General features: G+C 39.7%; 1 protein-coding gene across 2 annotated transcripts in view; it reads right to left on the bottom strand.

Moving 5' to 3' along the window:
• Nucleotides 1-13,727, bottom strand: part of FAF1 (Fas associated factor 1) — a 440,039-nt gene that overhangs the window by 100,394 nt on the left and 325,918 nt on the right. The gene's annotated exons all lie outside the window — the stretch shown is intronic.

The following is a 13,727-nucleotide window of genomic DNA, read 5'->3' as shown; positions in this document are numbered from 1 at the left end:
TTTGATATTTGGGGGTGTCAATACTGTGCTGTTCAAGGTTCTCTTTGTTGAAGAGAAAGCTGTACCCAAGGACCTGCTCTGCATGAATCCCCTGCTCCTGCTTAATTCTTTCTGTGGATCTGTGCTTTCTAAACCTTTCCTGCTGCTTATTTCCCCACCAGTCATCAGATTATAAGTTATTTGGAACTCCAATTTGAAAAAGCATGGGGCCTCCATCAAGATGGCTGCCTCCAAACAAAGACACAGCGTGGCAAAAAAACATGGTAAGTTAGTAAGAGGGAAAAGATAAGCTGCTAGGATTTTACAAGAAATAATGGCAACTTTACCTTCGATTTTTTGGACACATCTTCAACAGCTTAGGCTCTCCTTAAAGCTAATGAATTTTATACTTTTTTTTTTTTAAATAACTTAATAATAAAAAATCTAATCATTATGAAATTCAATACAATTTAAGAGTAAAACGTGAAGTATTTATGGAGTGCAATGCCCTAAGAACTGCTAATAGGTTGGGCCAAAGAGTTGGCAGAAAAACTGAAAATTATAGCATAAAACTATTAAAATTCTTTTAAACAATAGTAACCATTATTCAATTAGGAAACAATAGGGAAAATGTGTGAAATATGCAAAAGTGATTTCTTGAAAGCACTATAAATGGTTCTCTTACATTTTACCTATACAAAAATTAAAACCAGGCTTTTTAACAAAAAGATCCAAATACTTCCATATTTGCATATAAAAGTCGCGCATTAGTATTCTTACCACGATCTGAAATAAATGAAAAAACTGATAAAGCTTTTCACTTCCATTATAGGACTGTGTGAAATTAGCATTTCTTTCAAGAGAAAAGGGTAGCCTTATGATATGTTTTCAGAAGTGAAGGTAAAAGTAAATGTCATAATAATAATGAATTATGAAAGACCAAATGCAAATATGGAATGCTTTAATAAGATCCAATTTAATAAAGTCTGTAAAAATAATAGAGTTTTAATAACATGGGTCAGAAAAGGCAAAACAGTGGAAATTTCTGAGAACTCGCCACTGAATGAAGTCTATTAATACTTAATTATTTTCATGAAACATAATTTAAATTGAGTGTTTTTTTTAATGTCAGGGAATAAAAATGTAGAAGAAAGTGAAGCAGGCGATATGATTAATTAATGATAAATAGAACAATGCGGTCTTATTGCTCTATTAACCAAAGATGTTGAACTGAATTATTCTGAAAATTACAATGTAAACAAATAAACTGTTTTTAAAAAAAGTACATGCTACAGCACAATAAAGATGTATTTAAGGCATACTAAAAAGGACATGAATATAATAATAAATTGTGTCTAAACATAAACTGCTTAATAATGTAGATGTACCCCTAATTTGAATGTCATTTAAGTTGCTAAAGCACTGTGTATCATATACAATTGGCAGTTTGTTTTAAAAAAAAAAAAAAAACGCCATGTCCACCTTTTTTCCTGTCTACATTTATGCACTCCAGCATTATCTGCATGGTATTTCTAAGGACAAGTTACCCAACACCGACAACCAAGTATATGGAATGTGGTTTAAATCGGCAACTTCAGCAAGTGCCTGAAAATGAACCTTCATGGAAGGATCACCAGGTATTCCAATGAAATGTGCAGATTTTAAATGATGGATCATTACTTATGAAATTACAATAACATGTTAGAAGTTTTTAGTGATTAATTCTACATATCCATACTTTTGGTTTTTAAGAAATGATAAAGGGAGTCTATAGTGTATTTTCAAATATTAAGTTATAATGTAACACTTATCTAAAAGTAATTTTTGATGACACTTTCACTTGTGTGCAGGTAAGCTTTTGTTTGCTAATTCATATTTTAACTATTGTCCTTCAAAAACAAACTGCTTTAATAATTTGGTAATCTGTATTTCAGTAGACATCTAACCATCAACATCATTTGAACCTGAAGGAGCTTAGAGGTTCACTTTCTTATGACCGTCATACAGAGGACCAATTCTGGAGGAAGTCAATTAGGCTTGCAGGAACTTTTCTTCATTTTTAGTAGAGATGAAATGTCCCACATCATCGAACTACTAACGGCTCCTCAACTGAGCATGTCTTCCTCAAAATGATGCCCCATCAAATGAAATAGCAAGGCCACACACTGTCCAAGTTAACCGGGTAACATTAGTGTACAAATCGGCTTGTAGCCCTGCTACTTCAGAAAAAATTTATTAACATTTCTGTTAAAAGAGAAACTATGAGTTTTAAGCCCTGTACACATGGGTAAAATGTCGGCAGACATTTGCCGGTAAAAAAAATACTGGCCGACATTCTGCCTGTGTGTATGTCGGTCTGTCCGACACAAACCGGCTGAACGGTTCAATAAAAAGCGTCCAACATTCAGCCCGTGTATTAGGCAGCTGGTCCAACAAAAGCCAGCCGCTAACTGTCCCTTAAACAAGCTGTGCAGCTTTACTCGCTCTTTAGCAAACTCATAGTGCTCTGGGAATCCCGATGAATATTTAATTGAATTACAAATATTTGATACAAAAAGTAAAGAGAAAAATCTTAAAAAAAAAAAATTGACTCAAAATTATTATAGTTTCTCTTTTAACAGAAATGCCAATACATTTTTCTGAAGTAGCAGGGCTGCAAGCTGATTTTTACATTGATGTTAGCCGGTTAACTGGGACAGTGTGCAGCCTTGCTACTTCATTTGATTGGGGATCATTTTGAGCTAGGCATGCTCAGTTGAGGAGCCGTTAAAAGTTCGATGATATGGGACTTCATCTCTACCAAAGAGGAAGAAAAAAAGTCTCCAGTTTTTTTTCTGCAAGCCCAATTAACTTCCTCCAGAATTGGTCCTCTGAAAATGGCTGTGCACCAACGCTCCCCATTCAACCTGATGGAGCTTGAGAGGTCCTGCAAAGAAGAATGTGAGAAACTGCCTAAAAATAGGTGTTCCAAACTTGTAGCGTCATACTCAAAAAGACTTAAGGCTGCAATTGGTGCTTCAACAAAATATTGAGCAAAGGGTGTGAATACCTATGTACATGGGATTTTTTTTTTTGTTTTTTATTTTTTAATAAAACTGCAAAGATTTCAAACAAACTTCTTTCACGTTGTGATTATGGGGTATTGTTTGTAGAATTTTGTGGAAAATAATTAATTGAATCCATTTTAGGATAAGGCTGTAACATAACAAAATGTGGAAAAAGTGAAGTGCTGTGAATACTTTATGTTTACTGTGGATCAAAATGAATTATGCTTTAAATAAACAATCTACACTTAAAACTCAATGCAGGACAACAAAGTACTCCCCCCGTTCCTATTGAAAATGAAAGCACATACCTGTTGATACTACTCATCTGGATGAATTATAGTATTTCTATGTGATCACACTAGCTTTGATATATACTGGATATAACTGGATATCAAGAATGTATTTGAGTGCCATTATACTCCTATTTTGTGCTGAGTGTATTGACTTGACTCCATTACCTTCAAAAGTCTTTACCTTACTGTATGTCCTGTACTTTCAAAATAAAGAATTTAAAGTTAAAGTATGTTAGGAGAGCAGAGGCAAAAGTTGGGCTAAAAAATATACCCTTTTCTGTATAAGTGTATTATTTGTAAGGAATATATTTTTCATATTCTGCTCTTTATGAAAAACTCTCAAATGCATATTTATTTTTTTACCAGCGAGTATGAGTAACCGATGCTTTCGGTCAAGTACTTACTTGCCTTTGCGGTGCAATTTGATCCCATACAAAATGAATGGCCTCAAATTACACGGAAAAGAATCCGAATCACATTCACATGCGGTTTCCCGCACCACTCCTGTGTGAACCCAGGCTGAAGTCACTATGACGAACCTGGTTCACACAAGAGCAGCGCAGGAAACCGCATGTGATTTGGACAGGAATCGCACAGCATTCCTGTTCAAATTGCATGAGATTCTTAGCAGTGCAATTTAAGGCCATTCATTTTGTATGGAGTCAAAGGTATCCGTTTCGGGTATCGGAGGATTTGCACAAGTACTTCTGCAAAAACTCAGTATTGGCACAACCCTAGTATTTTTTTAAATTTCTTTTACTCCAGATTCAGTATACATTCATTGACAAATCTGTCACATGCACGTCTACCATTAATCACCAGCGCTTACCAGTTTCAAAAAGATTTGACAACAACCACTCAGGTCCCTCGTGGTGAAAAAAAATACACTAGCGGCAAAGTACAGGTAGCTTATAGACATCCTTGCTTTTGCATAAGGCCCCTTGCCTCTGTGGGGCCCCATAGATATTAGGCTTTAGCTAAGGGCCCTGACTTCTCTCCAATCCAAGATTGTCCTGCCCAGTGCTTAGCCATGCAGCCTGACATTTGACCATCGTAGGCCAGAGTCTCAAATGGTTTTAGTTTTGGTTGGAAACTGGAAGGGGAGTGGCTTTTTTCCGATCCTAAGAGAAGTGAAAGCACTGTATACTAGAGCCCTAACCTAGAAATTAGAGTCTTCCCTGGGTATATAGCAGCTGATCTGAAGAAAAGTATCAGCAATGTTAGTTTTTCATAATCGATTAGTTGGCCAATTATTGTTTTTGTTAATCGAACAATCTTTAAAAAAAAAAAAAAAAACGGGTCCGATTCATGGAGGCCTCACCTCTCAACTTACAGGAATTAAAGTGGTTGTAACCCCTTACAGACCACTTTTCGCTACAGGTAAGCCTATAAGACGACTTACCTGTAGTTACCCAGGATATCTCCTAAACCTGCACGGTTTAGGAGATATCCCCTGTATTTGCATGTGCCGACGTAGTCGCACTGACACAAATGCTTCAGTAAGTGTAGTGTTACCGCGCATGGGTGGAAGTAACGTCATCGCGGCTCCGGTCAATCGCAGCGCCGGACTGCGATACCCGGAAGTAGCCCCCCCGGGAGTGATGTCGCCGACCATTGTGGTGTAAGGGCATTGCATCGAGGGCTTTGATCTCAGGTGATTATTACATAATGAGCTAGTATGCTATGCATACTAGCTCATTATGCCTTGTCTTGCAGGTGTTTTTTTTTTTTTTTAAATGGGTTTACAACCACTTCTACAACCACAGGATCTGCTACTGACGACTTGGTGCCAGATACTACAGCAAATCCTCAAAGGTCTAGTGGTGTTCATGTCTTAATGGGTCATGGCTGTTTTGGCAGCAAAAGGGGGACCTACTTAATATTAGGTGGGTGGTCAAAAAGTTAAATCCAGCATATTCAGATCTGACTCTAAACCATTTCCCAGCCTAAGTGTTCAAGACTGTTCAATGTGCATGGTTGTGCCCAACTTTTTATGAAGTGACTTCTTATACTATGCCACAGTTAAAGTGGTTGTAAAGATAAACAATTACAGCCAGCTCCTCTGTTCTACTAATCTCTTTCTACACTGTGTAAATGTTTATTTAAAATGATGCCTGAAAATACAGCATTTTTCGGACTATAAGACGCACCCTTTTCCCCAAAAAATATGGGGGAAAATGTGCCTGCGTCTTATGGTGCGAATATACGCTTGGCACTGCCCCCCACCACGCTCTGGAGCACTCAGCGGCCTCGGCCTTAGTAAAGGCCGCGGCTTCGGCCTAGCTCCATCTTGGTGCACCCGCCGTTTGCAAGGTGATCGCTCCGTCAAATGATGGAGCGATCACTTGTAAACAAACCGGCGTCATGACGATGCCGGTTCCTCTCTCCCCTCCATGTACAGATCTGTACAGTGGAGGGGAGAGATCGGATTGTAGCGCTGCTCTGTGACAAGTGCAGTCACAGTCATCCATCCATACCCTGCCAATACTCTGCCAATAATACTCTGCCAATACTTTCTATGGCAATGGTCACTCTGCATTTTCTATGGCAATGGTCACTCTGCATTTTCTATGGCAATGGTCACTCTGCATTTCATGGGCACTGGAAAATATTTATTTTTCTTCTTTTCAACCTCAAACCTAGATGCGTCTTATGGAGCGAAAATACGGTACCTTATCTTTCTTCTTTTTTGGCCGGTCATGTGACCACTGGCTGCTCTATTTATCCAATCTACTAGCTACAAAGGGAGGGGCCAAGAGCCCCCTTTGGCAGCAACCGGGGAGGTCACCTGACAGCTGTGCTGGTTGCTCAGGCCCCCCTGCTGTAGCCTTGGAGCGGCCGGTCACGTGACCAGCAAAAGAGCTCAAAGATGAGGTATTTGCAGGCTTTGTTTTACAAAAACATTTACACAGTGTAAGAGAGATGAATAGAACAGAGGGGTCAGCAGTAATTGTTCTTTACTTGTACTGCCAGTTAGTGAAAGCAGAAAAGGTGCTGAGAAGGGGAGACACACACAAAGGAGCTGACAGGCAGGGAGGTTGGGGAAAGATGAGAGCAGCAGGATGATGGAGGCACGTAACCTGATCACGGCAATTAGGGCTCAGCAGCCCTGATTACTGTGGTCAACCCACAGAGGGGGCACATGAACAGGCAAGATCAACCAGGTTTTTTTTTACAGCTTAGAAAGGGGGAGATTAGACAACACAAGCAGTGTGTGGTTTAATCTGCTATGATGGATTATAGCAGATGTTTTATTTTTAGGGTTATAACCACTTTAATGCAAGTATAAAATATTCCTGGCTGTTCATGAAGTCATTAAGTTCTTTAATATTTGTTTATCGCTGGCTATTTCCAAGAACAAATATCAATTTTTAAGGTAGAGGAGCATATATCGAACTCATTTACAGCATGCAAAGCACTGAAAAGGACATGTTTAAAGAGGGCTAATTTTCTACACAAGCACTGCACAGTGGTATTTTCTTGTACTTGGACAAAAGTCGTGTGATATGCATGGTGTACAGTATTAGTATGGGAAGGTGAAAAAAAAAAAAGCAAGAAATAAAAGGTACGAATAAAATAAGTCATAAATCACACGTCATTAAAATGATCATGATGAAAGTTAGCAAAACCCACTAATCAAGTTAGCAGGTTTTTAATACGATTGCATTTTACATACACGTTTCTTGCAGGGTCATTAAAATGTAGCTTAAAGCAGTTCTTTGCTTTGTATAAAAAAAAAAAAAATCAAGTTAGCAGCAAATACCATAGCTGCAGACTTTTAATAAAAGGACACTCACCTGTCCAAGGGTCCAGCACGGTCCTCCAATTGCTTCTTTGTCAGTCTTTGGGGCCCCGACATTGGCATGTTTAATGTGGGGAGCCAGGTGCAATTCCTTGCGGCTTTAGACACCTGCCAACTACGTATGCACGAGACGTGTTGTGCGTTTTAAATGGTCCTTTATTGGGAATGGTCTTGTAGCTTTCTGGGACCAGTGATGTGTACCAGAGGGTTGTTGAGTAGTGTGGGGGGGGACTTGCTATGGCAATCGAACTGGAAGGTGGGAGTGAGTACCTGTCAAAACCTCACAACCAGGTACCCGCTCCCCACCCCACCAAAAAAAAAGTGCCAGAAAAAAGAAGAGGCGAGGGAGAGGAAGGCATAAAGCGGAACTTCCCCTTTAGGGTGAAGTTCCGCTTTAATTCAGTGGCACAGTTTAATTCCTTTTCAACACTTCTTAAAAAAGAAAATAATTTTAAAAGCTATTAAATAGTATAAAAATAATACTATAACACATCGTCATACATAAACTATAAGTTAAAAAAATGGGAAAGAAAACTTTTGATTAAAATTATAAATGTAACCAGATCACAAATCGAACTGAGCAGCAAAAAAGCAAATGTAAAATAAAAAATCTTAATAAAACAATATAACAATCAGACCAGTCAATTAAAAAATAAAAAGAAACACTAGAAAAAACTAATTTGCAAGAGCAAAGCGTAAAATTATTGGCATTGTAAAAAAAAAAAAAAAAAAAAATCAAATTAAAAAGAAAAAAACCCACACATTTCATAGCCAGATTTGCACATTGCACAATGGAGCAACACAGGGCCATTAAGGATATGGCACTGATCATTTCACTGAGGTCATTAAGAGGCTAGACAGAGCAGCAGAAGCATGGGTCAAGTCCAGCCCGGACTGGTCGACACAAGAACCTGTGGAGATCATCAAAAGAGCCAGATGTCGCTGTATGGAACAGGGCCCTATTCACAGCTCCCAATCAGGATTATCCAGCTCTCCTCCTACGTACAGAGGGAGGTGAATTGTAACTAACACAGGGCAGCCGGCACCCCACCATTCCTGCGTCTCCCTCAATTATACAAATATTTAGTTGGATAAAGAAACATGGCAAGCATTTCTACAAAGGGTTTTCAGCTTTCTTGTTCTGTCCATTAATTGACAGTTGCAAAAATGTTGCTAAAATCCCCAATGCTAAGAAGTTCTGTAAACGCTAGTGTTAGAAAACAGTGTCACTCTCATTATTGGATGCAAGGCTTTGTTGTGGCTGCAATTGTAAATGAGGGGGTAAAAAAAAAAAATTACATATACAGCTAAATGGCAGGCAGAACTGGTAGGCTGCTGCCACTACACCGTGCAGGGAAATATACCAGGAGATAGCAAAGGAAGGGAAATAAATATATAGGTATCAATAGAAACAAAATAGTTACAGGATACTTTTTATAATATTAATGGCAAAAATATAATACAAAATTTACAAAAATGGCATGCAGTAAAAGGCAAAATTATTGGTCAAAATGAAAAAAAAAAAATAGTACATTTAGGACTTGATAGCTATTCATATTTTTGTTTAAAGAATAAAGAAAAATAAGGATGCTCGCTAAATAGTGAACATTTGTCATCAATGTCATACCGTTTTTTTTTCCCCTCAAAATTGGAACAGCTAATCACTACTCTGACTTTGCCTCCTTTGTACACAACTTAGATCAGTGGATGACCATGTATAGGCGCTGCAGCCTACACCATTGTGGGTGGTGTTTCTATATTCTAAGTGGCCACGGGCTACGCAGTATGCGTGGTCTTTTCTACACAAGTCCCAACGTTAAAGCTGCTTCACTTCAGGCTTACAAGTAGATGGCTTTTTCATTAGGACCTAGAGGAAATGGGTTGCATGTGCGCAGTACTTTGTGGCCATGCCAGCTGATCCAAGGTGTCTCGCCCACTGATCCAAGGTAAGTACAAGGGAGTATAGATGGCATGGTAAAAACAAAGTGGGTAGTAGGATTAGATGCTACAAGTACAGTAAAGCAGTGGTTCTCAACTCCTGTCCTCAGGGACCAACTAACAGGCCAGATTTTTAATATTACCTTGGGGAGATGCAGACTAGAAAACTGCAATCACTGAGCAGCAAATGATATCACCTGTCATGTATTTCAGTTATCTGGCAAACCTGGCCTGTTAGTGGGCCCTCAGGACAGGAGTTGAGAACCACTGCTTTAAAGGGTTAGTTCACCTTTACTAAAAACTGCCTACAGAGGAGTGCCTGTAGATAAAATCAAACTGTGCAGGTTTGATCAACGTTGAAGAACACCCTTGCTATAGATGTAGGCCATTTACGTACCCCCTGAAGTCCCGAAACTTCCAGAAATTGCATCATCACATCCTGCCTTGTTGTTAGGATGTTGCCAAGATGCAAACATGTGCAGGAGTTTGAGAGCTTGCTCCTATGACAGTGGTGGTGATCAATTACAGCTGGGAATGTCTTAGTAACATCCTTGCAACAAGGCAAAATGGGATGATGGTATCTCCAGAACATTGCCAAGACCAGGATTTACATGACCGTGTCATACCTGGGCAAGCGCCCTTGCCTAGGAAAATACTAAGTCTGGATGAAGTGTTACTAAACCCACAACAGTAAAAGTCAGTCTGTATATGCAGTAAAGCATGCTTGTTATATTCACTGTGAAACCTAAGGGGTTAATCCTCTGCATTGTGTTAAAAGGGCTATTTGATCCTGTCTACTCTGATCCTCCCCTTCTGCCACTGTCCCCAAACCATCTCCATATGGAACAGAGCCTTTGGAGTCACTCTGCACATGCTCCGTTTGGTGTGTATTGCTAGAGAGGTTTTTTTTTTCTTCGGAAAATGCAAGTGATCAGCACAGGGCCAATCAGCACTGTCTAGACAGAGGGCCAGGGGCCATGCAGCCTCATAGGACAATCCGGGGAGAATGAAAACTCATCCAAGCTTTAACCAGACACTGACAGGAGTCACAAGGCTGCTCTAACTACTGATGAAAAAAAGGTATTTAGCTGTTTTTATTTACTAAAAGTATTGCATTTCTATGTTCTGTATACAGCGGGATAGATATCCAGATATATTGCCAGATATTGCAAAAGCAGGGTCCTGGGTTAATGTAACACTTTAAACAAACATGATGCCAGTCTTCTGAGGAGAAAAGGCAAGCACTGCCAGGGGTAGTTATGTGATCTCTAGTAGAGTGAACATATACTTGTATGTGTAAGCCCTACACATTAATTTACCATAAATGCACTTAACAAAAATATAGCTGAACAGTTAAAGTAAAGTAAGCAGCTACTGTAACCATTACTTAGAATTGCTTGCCTGCTGCTGCTATTTTGCTAGTTGTTCATCATTATCTGTGCAACTACAGCCCAGGGAAAAAAAAAACAGCCAGAGACAGCATTAAACAAAATTAATTTCCTACATCTGGCTGATGTCAAGTGCAGAAAATTTCCCTAATCGTCTTGCTGAGCTTCGTGTGGGACAAGAGCCGGCAAGGATCAGTAAACGGATGCTTAACAAATTATTGGAGGGTGCAGGGGTCAGAAGACTGAACCAGAGAAAGCTCTCGCTGGAGAAATATTAAAATGCTGGATTTCTTGAAGAGGCAGGGCTGAAGAGGAGCAGTTTTAACGAGAAGCTAAGTGCTCTCAATCACACGTACAGAGGAATTGAATCCACAAGAGCCCTTAAGGAATGGAGGAATTTGCAGCTTTACAAAGTACAGCACTTAAATAGAACATGTGTCAAATGCTACTCAGCCAGGAGAGGGAATTCAAGAGCACTACACCAACAATGGCGCCTAGGCTGGAGATGTTGGTCATTTTCACTTAGCCCTCCATGGAAAGAAAAATAAAGAACTATTACACTTTTTAGTTTCAGATTTAGCAGTTGCCACATCCACTTGACTTCAACATGTCAGTAAAAGCCTTAATGCCTAACTAAACCTATCAATTTAACCGTTTCCCAAAAGAGTTACATAAAGCATGCTATGAATGATAAGTCATAACTGCTTGTGCGCTCAAAGAACCTGTCAAGCCATAAAATGGCTAATGTCTTAGTTGATCAAATGTGCAGCACCACGGCAAATGTGGATCAGAGGCTAAGATGGGCAGCTGTCTTGGCTGTAAAGGTTAGGAGGGTTTAGTTCCACTTTAAATAACAACTGTACCTTTAGTACAGTTCTCCAGTAACTAAATTCCACTACCCTTAGTGGAGCACTATCTCATGCATGCAACATGCACTTTCAGTAATACCTGATGCACCAAGAAGAGGACACAGTTTGGACATTTTTGTACAGCTCTGAACCGGGCCTAATGGCTTAATCTCCTATATGTACCTTTCAGCGTGTACAGATAGGAAGCATTCTAATTGGTTGGCACTGTTACATGGACAGCGCTGACCAATCAGAACCCGCCTAGCCCATCCTGTTATCGCTGGAGAAGAGGAGAGGAGAGAAATCCACAGGGATTTTGAATCTGGGACTCACAACACAATGTCTCACAGCGGGGGATCGCGGGACCCCGGTATAGCAGTGAGGGGGTCCAGCGTAAATTCACCTTACAGATTATTTTTTTTTGTAAAGGTGAACTTACACTTTAAAGCGGGATTCCACTGTCTGCAACTTTTTTTTTTTTTTGCAATATGACAATCAATAACACTGTTATTAATTATAGCACTCACATCTTCCGTTTTAAAAGCGATTTTCTGTCCGTGTTGTCCGCATTGGAGAACTTTTAAAATCTCTTTCTGGCCGTTGTCATTTGGCATCCTCTTCTGGGATACGGGCATGCTGATGGACCAGCATGCACCGCCCGTTAGAGCACCGATGTTGCGCATGCGCAGTATCGCCACCATCAACTGCACAGGTTGTCATCACAACAGGCGGCATCATAGGAAGTCCCGCCCCGTTGTGATGGCAAAAAAGATAACCACACAGACTCCTGGGAAATAAAAACAACGATCCCAGGAGCCCCTGCGGCCGACAGGAAGAACTGACCTGCCGCTGAAGCCCCGCCCATTTTCGCAGCAGCACCGCCCTTTTCCGGAATCGCCAGAGGCAGGAAATTTGAAAGAAGAAGAAAACAGAAGAAGACATCAGAAAGGTAAGGGGGATATCTAGCGATTAGGGAAGGGGGGATCACAGACGTAGGACTAGTAATTCGGATGGACCTCCGCTTTAAGCTAAAAGTTGAACTCCCTGATTTGTCATGTAGGGTCGAAACAAAGATTAGTTTAAAAAGTGTACGAAAGGCTTTGCGGTAAAGGGGGTTAAAGCAGAACTTTCTTTAAAACCGCACTATCCTTCCACCAAAGAAAACGTCACAATTAGTTCTATGGCCTGGAAAACAGGACAACAAAAACAGCAAGGTCTGCCATTGCTTCATGTTTTAATTTCTCACGGGTTGCCATCTGGAAAGGAATACAAATGAAAAATGGGATCTTCTTTTTCTACTGTACCACTGCCTTTCAGAAAAGGGATTATCACCTTGAGAAAAGAAAACCTTCCTGCAGCCTATTTAACTCATTTACTGGCGGAATGGGAAACGAAGGCAAACGTATCATTAAGAGAAAATGGATACCTTGAGGGTTTCACTAAGCCTGTCACACGTTATCATCCTATCAAGTGTTTCCTGAGAAGGTTAGTTTACCTTTTTTTCCTGTGACAGGACAAGAAAGGCATTTTAAACTGTTAAACCCCAAGCACATCCAGCCTGTTTCTAGCATTATGAGACTTTCACCGTCTTTTCATTTTTTTTTCTTTTTTTTTTTTTATTATTCTAATTCTTCTCGCAGTGCTTAAGAATGTATTCACAAGTGCAGCTCTTGACAATCCCGTGCAGTAATTATTGGGCAGCTGACAATGAGATGTGAACAATTACTGAGCCTTTTTTTTTTTTCTTTTTAGGAAGGCACACTAATAAAGTCATTAGATGCTGCCCCTAGTCTGAAGTTACAGGAACACATGGCATTGTGTCCGGGGAACAATTGCTGCTAGCGGAATGCAAAACCTTGAGTTAAACCAAGCTGCAAATTGATCTTGACATTTAGTTAAGGCTGACACTATAATCAAAAGCCCAGCAGAAAGGGAGACTATGACTGAGGGATACCAAGCACAAAGAAAAAAGTATCCTAACCAACTTCTGCTGAGATACTGCACATCTGGTTCCTAACAATGTAAGAATCTGCCAACATATCTCCAGACAAAGCAGTGTGCAAAAATGTACTCTCCAGCCAAAATTAAATTTAATTCAAAAATACTTTTTGTTATATCAGGTCATTTTTATTACAATAAATGTTTTCAGTATTACAAACAAAAAGAATATAACAAGTAAACATAACTTGAAACCAAGAGATATAAAAACAAAAAGTACTTTAAAGCAACCCTGTCACCTTGGTTAAAAAGACAAAATCTGGCCAGCCAGTAAAAACTGCGCCCTTATGCTCAAGTGTCTGGCAGGTGATGAGCAACATCCCATGTGGCTGGTTCATTATTATGTGTTATACATTATATTATTATATGGTTTATTATGTGGCTGGTTCATGGTTTATTGGCACTGCTTTGCCTTTAACAAGGTCTACAGACGA

Source organism: Lithobates pipiens, unplaced genomic scaffold (assembly GCF_037356315.1).
Source record: "Lithobates pipiens isolate NorthernLeopardFrog02 unplaced genomic scaffold, aLitPip1_a1.2 Scaffold_23, whole genome shotgun sequence".
NCBI lineage: Eukaryota > Metazoa > Chordata > Amphibia > Anura > Ranidae > Lithobates > Lithobates pipiens.
The sequence above is the reverse complement of the archived record's forward strand: the minus strand, read 5'-3'. Positions and strand labels throughout refer to the sequence as shown.